The sequence below is a fragment of the Triticum dicoccoides genome, chromosome 6B, assembly GCF_002162155.2.
Source record: "Triticum dicoccoides isolate Atlit2015 ecotype Zavitan chromosome 6B, WEW_v2.0, whole genome shotgun sequence".
NCBI classification, from domain to species: Eukaryota; Viridiplantae; Streptophyta; class Magnoliopsida; order Poales; family Poaceae; genus Triticum; species Triticum dicoccoides.
Window position 1 is genome coordinate 544,979,482 of NC_041391.1, and position 9,838 is coordinate 544,989,319.

A 9,838-nucleotide genomic window follows, 5' to 3' on the forward strand; every position below is an offset into this window, starting at 1 on the left:
CAGCTGGAATTCTGGGCTGGAAAAGGAGCAAATGTTAGAGACCTATTCTGCACAGCTCCAAAGTCCTGAAACATCACAGAGGCAGTTTTTGGAATTAATAAAACATACTGGCAAAAGAATCAACCAGAGGGTGGCCACCCACCATCCGCGAGGGTGGGGGCGCATCCTACCCCCTGGGCACGCCCCCTGCCTTGTGGGCCCCCTGGCAGGCCTCCGGTGCCCATCTTCTGCTATATGAAGTCTTTTTCCCTGGAAAAAAAATCATAAGCAAGCTTTCGGGACGAAACACCGCCGTCACGAGGCGGAACCTTGGCGGAACCAATCTAGGGCTCCGCGGAGCTGTTCTGCCAGAGAAACATCCCTCCGGGAGGGGGAAATCATCGCCATAGTCATCACCAGTGATCCTGTCATCGGGAGGGGGTCAATCTCCATCAACATCTTCACCAGCACCATCTCCTCTCAAACCCGAGTTCATCTCTTGTATCCAATCTTTGTCCCAAAACCTCAGATTGGTACCTTTGGGTTGCTAGTAGTGTTGATTACTCCTTGTAGTTGATGCTAGTTGGTTTATTTGGTGGAAGATCATATGTTCATATCCTTAATGCATATTAATATCCCTTTCATTATGAACATGAATATGATTTGTGAGTAGTTACGTTTGTTCCTGAGGACATGGGAGAAGTCTTGCTATAAGTAGTCATGTGAATTTGGTATTCATTCGATATTTTGATGAGATGTATGTTGTCTCTCCTCTAGTGGTGTTATGTGAACGTTGACTACATGACACTTCACCATTGTTTGGGCCTAGAGGAAGGCATTGGGAAGTAATAAGTAGATGATGGGTTGCTAGAGTGACAGAAGCTTAAACCCTAGTTTATGAGTTGCTTCGTAAGGGGCTGATTTGGATCCACATGTTTCATGCTATGGTTAGGTTTACCTTAATACTTCTTTTGTAGTTGCAGATGCTTGCAATAGAGGTTAATCATAAGTGGGATGGTTGTCCAAGAAAGGGCAGTACCAAGCACCGGCCCACCCACACACCAAGTTATCAAAGTAACTAACGTGAATCATATGAGCGTGATGAAAACTAGCTTGACGATAATTCCCATGTGTCCTCGGGAGCGTTTTCCATCATATAAGAGTTTGTATAGGATTGTCCTTTGCTACAAAAAGGATTGGGCCATCTTGCTGCACCTTATTTACTTTCATTACTCGTTACCCATTACAAATTACCTTATCACAAAACTATCTGTTACCGATAATTTCAGTGCTTGCAGAGAATACCTTAATGAAAACCTCTTGTCATTTCCTTTTGCTCCTCGTTTGGTTCGACACTCTTACTTATCGAAAGGACTATCGTAGATCCCCCTACACTTGTGGGTCATCAGGCTTCTTCTCTCTCTTTGGATCTCAATACAAAGTTCTGCTCAAACTTCTTGAAGATCTATTCGATGTAATTCTTTTTGCGGTGTGTTTGTCGAGATCTGATGAATTGTGGGTGTAAGATCAAGATTATCTATAAACAATATTTGATTCTTCTCTGAATTCTTATATGCATGATTTAATATCTTTGCAAGTCTCTTTGAATTATCAGTTTGGTTTGGCCTACTAGATTGATCTTTCTTGCAATGGAAAAGTGCTTAGCTTTGGGTTCAATATTGCGGTGCTCAATCCCAGTGACAGAAAGGGAAATGACACGTATTGTATTGTTGCCATTGAGGATAAAAAGATGGGGTTTATATCATATTGCTTGAGTTTATCCCTCTACATAATGTCATCTTGCCTAATGCGTTACTCTGTTCTTATGAATTAATACTCTAGATGCATGCTGCATAGCGGTCGATGCGTGGAGTAATAGTAGTAGATGCAGAATCGTTTCGGTCTACTTGACACAGACGTGATGCCTATGTTCATGATCATGCCTAGATATTCTCATAACTATGCGCTTTTCTATCAATTGCTCGACAGTAATTTGTTCACCCACCGTAATTTATGCTATCATGAGAGAAGCCACTAGTGAAACATATGGCCCCCGAGTCTACTTTACATCATATAAGTTTCCAATCTATAATTCTAGTTTACTATTTATTTTGCAATCTTTACTTTCCAATCAATACAACAAAAATACCAAAATATTTATCTTATTATCTTTATCAGATCTCACTTTTGCAAGTGGCTGTGAAGGGATTGACAACCCCTTTATCATGTTGGTTGCATGGTTCTTGATTGTTTGTGCAGGTACTAGGCAATTTGCGTGTAGTCTCCTACTGGATTCATACCTTGGTTCTCAAAAACTGAGGGAAATAATTACGCTACTTTGCTGCATCACCCTTTCCTCTTCAAGGGAAAACCAACGCATGCTCAAGAGGTAGCACCCTCACATAGCTATCTATTTACTTAACTACTCGATTGACCTTCACTTATATCTTTTTGGAGTAGTTTCTCATTTACTCTTGTGCTTCACTTATATCCTATGAGTAAAATTGTTGAATGAATTGAATATCATGAAGCTGAAATCATATCATGCCTAGTGGTAGCTTCACATTTGGGTTTAGAAAGTGAAACCTTTTGAGGCTTGACAATCACAATATTGGTCATACAAGCAATTCACGAATAATTAGTATAAGGAAGAGGACTTTCACATGCAAATACACTATCCTAGAAATCTTTTGTGATTGTGAGCCCCCATCAAAATATTATATGCCAAAATTGTTAATGTTGGACAAGGAAGACAACGTAATGGTTTATGTTTGTTCATATTCACATAGAAGTCATATTGTCATAGATCCTTCAACATGTGGTGCTTTCCCCCTATCTTTGCTAGCCAAAAATTCCGCACTAAGTAGAGATACTACTTAATTGTGCATCCAAAAACCCTTAAACCCAAATATTTTTCAAGTGTCCACCATACCTCCCTAAGCATTGAGCAAGATCCCTCAAGTAAGTTGTCATTGGTGCAAAAAGGCAATACAAATTGCTTCTAAAAGTGTTAGATCGTCTAGTGTAAGAGAAAATTAAGCATTGCACGAACTTGGATGACAAAGAATAAAAGCAATAGACTGCATAATAAAGGTTGTCATCTTAAGGGGCAATGTAACGTGATGTTCTTTTGCACTAAGGGATTGATCATACAAACAAATAAGCGCATGACAACCTCTGCTTCCATCTGCGAAGGGCCTATCTTTTACTTTTCAATATTAATTTTTATGCAAAGAGTCAAAGTTATTCTCTCTATTCCCTTTTATTTTTCTCTTTTGGCAAGCATCATGTGGTGAGGAAACATCTAGGCACATATGTCCAATTGAATATGGGTAGCAGGAGTTATTATTGTTGACATCACCCTTGAGGTGAATACGTTGGGAGGCAAAACAATAAGCCCCTATCTTTCTATGTGTCCGGTTGAAATGTTTTGCTCATGTGTACGCGGTGAGTGTTAGCAATCATAGAAGACTATATGATGGTTGAGTATGTGGAGCTCTTACTTAAACTCTGTTGAATAAGTTGAATTACAATTGCTTGGTGACTAAGAACATAGGTTGTTGAGTTTCAAGAGAGTTCATTGTTTGAACCTTAACATGTGAATTGGTTGACACTATGACATGAGAAGTTTTATAAGAAAGAATTGTTGCTATGATGCTAGGAAAAGTGATTGAAATTATCATTGATCAAACTTATGCCCTTTGCTAGCATTCACACTTCATAAATTATTTCTTTTATCATTTACCTACTCGAGGACGAGTAGAAATTAAGCTTGGGGATGCTGATACATCTCCAACGTATCTTTAATTTATGAAGTAATCATGCTGTTATTTTATCATTCTTGGATGTTTTACAATAATTTTATAGCAACTTTATATCATTTTTTGGGACTAACCTATTGACCCAGTGCCCAGTGTCAGTTGCTGTTTTTGCTTGTTTTTACATCGCAGGAAATCTGTCGATGGAAACAACACCTATGGGTCACTGGGATCCCTTCTACGGTTGACGAGCGCAAGGTTGTGCAAAGAGCGGGTCTGACAGGAAGCACACGGATCGTTTACCCAGGTTCGGGCCGCGAAGATGCGTAATACCCTAGTCCTGCTTTGGTGGATGTATTAGAATGTTCGTGTGTTCTTGAGCTAGCTACGTGCAACTTGCCCAAAAGAGCCAAATCCCTCTCCTGGTCGCCTCGGGCCTCCTTTTATAGGAAAAAGGGGTTGCCACAGTGGCACACAGGAGGTGGAAAGGTCTACAGTCGATAAGCCTATCCTCTGGGACTGTCAGACAAACACATTTAATGCGCTGCCGATGTGCCCCCCTTGCTTTATCGGGGACGCCAGGGAAGCACGTCCCAGCTGTCGCTGCCTCGCCTGGCCTCGACACGCGTCCAAGCTGATGAGGCATCACGGCGCCACGTTGGCTGGCTGCTGGGCTGGCGCGGTGGTGGAGCCTTCACAAAGGGTCGCATGTCACCACACAGGTGCTTGTTGAGTCGGTGTAGAGGCCGCCCGTCGCCACGCAGGTGCCTGCCCAGCTGGTTGAGCTAGCAGCTGGTTGGGGACGGTGGTAGAGTCTTGGCTGGCGCGGGCTTGGCAGTGGCCCTGCTGATGCCTTCGGCAAGGGTCTTGCCGGGGGCCCGACAAGGGTCTTGCCGTGGCATTGCAGTCGTCCCCGGCAAGGGTCTTGCCGGGGGTCTTGTGGATTTCCTCGGCTAGGATCCCGCCGAGGGTCGCCGTCTTCTGGTCCTCATCTGTTCTTACATGTTTATGATCTTGAAGAAGATCTGCATGCCACCACAGAGGCGCCTCCCGTGCCTTGGTTCCAATGTGGATAGTTGGTGGTGTTGGAACCCGTGGGCTCAAGGATGGCTTGCTCTGCTGGCATCGGGCAAGTTACCCCGGCAAGGCTCTTGCCGGGCCGCAGAGGCTGCCTCGGCAAGGACCTTGCCGAGGGAGTCCACCTTGCCCTCTTGCTCTCCTGTGTTTCTGGTCTTGGCGTTGCCTCGGTTGTCTTGTGCTTCGGCTTCTCTCCGGCTTCCCTCCTCTGCCCTGCTAAGTGTGGCCATGGCGCGCGGCTCTGACTGCCCGTGCACAAGTAAAGGGGTCAAAAGGAGAGCCCCTACTTTTGTACACTGATAGGAGCCCCCGGATCTGGGCCACACATAAGCGTGACGCATTGTTGGGCCAGGCCCAGAACGGTGCGCTGGCAGGTGGGGCGGATTTTTATTGTAGTAACTGTTTCGCCCGCTGCGCTTCCCCACGACCCGCCTTGAACGCGCGACGTGGAGGGTCGTGTGTGATGTGGGGGTCATGCATGGGGCGGTGTCCACACGCATGCATCACATCGCAGTTAATGGGAAAAGAGGCGGCCCGCGCCTTCCCCGTAAAAAGGAATAACCACGGGCGCGCTGCTCATTTACCCTCCGTGCTTTCCCCAATCTCGGAGCCGCCGTCCCCTTCTTCCTCCCTCTCAAGTTCTTTCCTTTGCTCGCCGCCACCGCGCCTTCACCGTCCTTCATTCCTCGCCTCCCGCAGCCGCCATGGCACCCAAGACCAGTAGAGGCTACGGAGTGGCCAAGGATGCCGGGACGAACGAGCCACTGGAGAGCGAGTTGGCGGTGCGGCGGACGTTGTCTGCCTACTTCCCCATGATGGTTGACGCAGTCCACCTCCGGGACTTCTTAAAGCACTTGTGGGGGTGCAAGATGGGGGGGGAGACGATGGGGCACCGGGCCACGCGCGTCACCCCTGCTACCTTCGCCGAGGCCGGCCCAAATTGGTACCCGTTCTTCGTCGACTACTTTTCTTGCGGCCTCTGCCCCCTTCTCTGATTTCTTTAGCGACATCATGCACACCTACGGCTTCCACCTTCTGGATTTTACCCGAAATGCCGTGGCATGCATGGCTCTTTTTGCACACCTTTACGAGGGCTTCGTCGGGGTGCATCCCAACACGGCGCTCTTCCGCCACTACTTATTCCCTCGGATCCAAAAGGGGGGCACCATTTCCGGTTGTGTCGCCTGGATCCCAAGGTCCAAGGGGACATACCTAGGGCACTCAGAAGGAGAGGTGGGAGGAGTGGCGGGGCTAGTGGTGCTAGATTGAGGAGAAGGAACCACCAGCATTCTGCGAGGTTCGCCAGGCACCGCCGGTTCGCCGAAGTGACTGGAGCGATGTTGATGCCGACGGTGCGAAGCTCACGGTCGCCGCCACCAGGATTCTTCACCTCACCGAGGCCGGGCTTACCCCTCGAGATGATCGGGGCAGATTTCATCCGCCGCCGAATCGCCCCGCTGCACAACAAGGGGAGGCCAGCCTAGATTTTCACGAATGCGGCTGACATCATGAGGCTTCGCCCCAGCCTCGACCACAACCTCACGGTGATGGGGTACGCCCAATTTTGCCAGTGGCTCTTTCAGCTCGACGTGAACCATTACGGCAAGTTCGAGCGGTCCGGCAAGGCCGCGAAGGCCGCCGCGAAGGCCGACAAGGTCACCAAGGGGCCCTTGTTTAAGTTGCCGGTGGGGGTGGTCCCGCTGAGCAACAACTCACGTTGAAACGACATCATCGCCATGATGCCGGAGTTCAACGCGCATGGCCTCATCCCTAATTGGGCCGAGCCGCCGGAGGATCAGGTGCAGGAGTTTTTTGACACCCTGGAGGATAAGTTCGTCCGTGATGAGCCGCAGCTTGTCCAGGACACTACCTAGGCGGAGCTGGACTACATTGCCGCCAGGGCGGCGGAGGCGGAGCTCGCCAAGGAGGCTGGCAGCGCCGGCGCCGTGGAGGATAAGGCCGTGGCGGCCGTGGAAGAGAAGGAGCTTGCCCAGTGGGCGGAGTCCACTAGGGAATCTAGCAGCACCGGCACCGGGGGCCCTCTTGTCGAAGATGTGGTCGACGAGTCGTCGTCGGAGGAGGCCGAGGCTGTCGACCCTCCGGTCACGGGGAGGGCGAGTCCTGTGGCGGGCTACCTCCGACGAGCCGGTCTGGCCGGGCAGGGCTGTGCAACCGCGGCAAGCAGAGGAGGGGTCCGCGCGCCAGACAAGGGCCGCGGTGACTGATATGTCTCCAACGTATCTATAATTTTTGATTGTTCCATGCTATTATATTACCCCTTTAGGATGTTTATGGGCTTTATTTTACACATTTATATCATTTTTGGGACTAACCTACTAACCGGAGGCCCATCCCATATTGCTATTTTTTAGCCTATTTCGGTATTTCAAAGAAAAGGAATATCAAACTGAGTCCAAACGGAATGAAACCTTCGGGAGCGTGATTTTTGGAACGAACGTGATCCGGAGAGCTTGGAGTGCAAGTCAAGAAGCAGCCGAGGGCTCCACGATATAGGAGGTTGCGCCCCCCTGTAGGGTGTGCCCCCTGTCCGGTGGGCCCCTCGGGCGGCCACCGACGTACTTCTTCCTCCTATATATACCTACGTACTCCGAAAACATCCAGGGGCACCACGAAACACAATTTCCACCACCGTAACCTTCTGTATCCACGAGATCCCATCTTGGAGCCTTCGCCGGCACTCTGCCGGAGGGGGAATCAACCACGGAGGGCTTCTACATTAACATCCTTGCCCCTCCGATGAGTTGTGAGTAGTTTACCACAGACCTACGGGTCCATAGTTATTAGCTAGATGGCTTCTTCTCTCTTTTTGGATCTCAATACAATGTTCTCCCCCTCTCTTGTGGAGATCTATTCGATGTAAACTATTTTTGCGGTGTGTTTGTCGAGATCCGATGAATTGTGGGTTTATGATCAAGTTTATCTATGAATAATATTTGAATCTTCTCTGAATTCTTTTATGTATGATTGAGTTATCTTTGCAAGTCTCTTCGAATTATCAGTTTGGTTTGGCCTACTAGATTGGTCTTTCTTGCCATGGGAGAAGTGCTTAGCTTTGGGTTCAATCTTGCGGTGTCCTTACCCAGTGACAGAAAGGGTTGCAAGGCACGTATTGTATTGTTGCCATCGAGGATAACAAGATGGGGTTTATACCATATTGCTTTAGTTTATCCCTCTACATCATGTCATCTCGCTTAATGCGTTACTCTGTTCTTATGAACTTAATACTCTAGATGTAGGCAGGAGTCGGTCGATGTGTGGAGTAATAGTAATAGATGCAGGCAGGAGTCGGTCTACTTGTTATGGACGTGATGCCTATATACATGATCATGCCTAGATAACCTCATAACTATGCGCTTTTCTATCAATTGCTCGACAGTAATTTGTTCACCCACCGTAATACTTATGATAAGCCACTAGTGAAACCTATGGCCCCCGGTTCTATCTCTTATCATATTTGCTTGCAATCTACTTTTATTTGCATCTTTAATTTTTGCATCTATATTATAAAATACCAAAAATATATTTATCTTATCTTACTATCTTTATTAGATCTCACTTTCGCAAGTGGCCGTGAAGGGATTGACAACCCCTTTATTGCGTTGGTTCCGAGTTCTTAGTTTGTTTTTGTAGGTGCGTGGGACTTTTGAGGAGCCTCCTACTGGATTGATACCTTGGTTCTCAAAAACTGAGGGAAATACTTACGCTACTATTGCTGCATCACCCTCTCCTCTTCGAGGAAAACCAACGCAAGCTCAAGACGTAGCAAGAAGGATTTCTGGCGCCGTTGCCGGGGAGGTCTTCGCTCAAGTCAAGACATACCAAGTACCCATCACAAACCCATCTCCCTCGCATTTGCATTATTTGCCATTTGCCTCTCGTTTTCCTCTCCCCCACTTCACCCTTGCCGTTTTATTCGCCCTCTCTTTCCCAATCTCCTCCTCTCTCTTTTGCTTGCCTTTTTCTGTTTGCTTGTGTGTTGGATTACTTGTTGCCATGGCGCAAGATAATACCAAATTGTGTGATTTCTCGAATACCAATAATAATGATTTCCTTAGTACTCCGATTGCTCCTATTAATGATGTTGAGTCTTGTGAAACCAATACTGCTTTGCTGAATCTTGTTATGAAAGATCAATTCGCCGGCCTTCCTAGTGAAGATGCCGCTACTCATCTAAACAACTTTGTTGATTTGTGTGATATGCAAAAGAAGAAAGATACGGATAACAATATTGTCAAATTGAAGTTATTTCCGTTTTCACTTAGAGATCGTGCTAAAGTTTGGTTTTCATCTTTGCCTAAAAATAGTATTAATTCTTGTAACAAGTGCAAAGATGCTTTTATCTCTAAGTATTTTCCTCCCGCTAAGATCATCACTCTTAGGAACGATATTATGAATTTTAAACAACTTGATCATGAGCATGTTGACCAATATTGGGAAAGAATGAAATTGATGCTTCGCAATTGCCCTACTCATGGTTTGAATTTATGGATGATCATACAAAATTTTTATGCCGTTTGAACTTTGCTTCTAGAAATCTCTTAGATTCGGCCGCGGGAGGCACGTTTATGGAAATTACGTTAGGAGATGCCACTACTAGGGAAAAGCCTATACACAGAATCTTAGCAGCAGCGCGGCTCAAAAAGGAGCGCTGCTGCTAACTAGTAGTAGCGCGTGTGCGGGAAACGCACTGTTGATAAGGATTTAGCAGTAGTGCGCTCGGCGTAAAACGCGCTGCTACAAATATCGACCGGCGGTGTACACCTAACTCTAATTAGCAGTAGCGCGGTCGCGCGAACCGCGCTACTGCTAAGGATGTAGTAGTAGCGCGCTTTTTCTGAGATCGCTGCTGCTAAATTTCAAATTGCCACACTTTTTTGTCCCAGTTAGCAGTAGCGCCGTATCCCAAAGCGCGCTGCTGCTAATTCCTTAGCAGCAGCGCGTTTTAGATCCCGTGCTACTGCTAACCCGCACCAACCCACCACCTTTCCCCACCCATCCCTCCC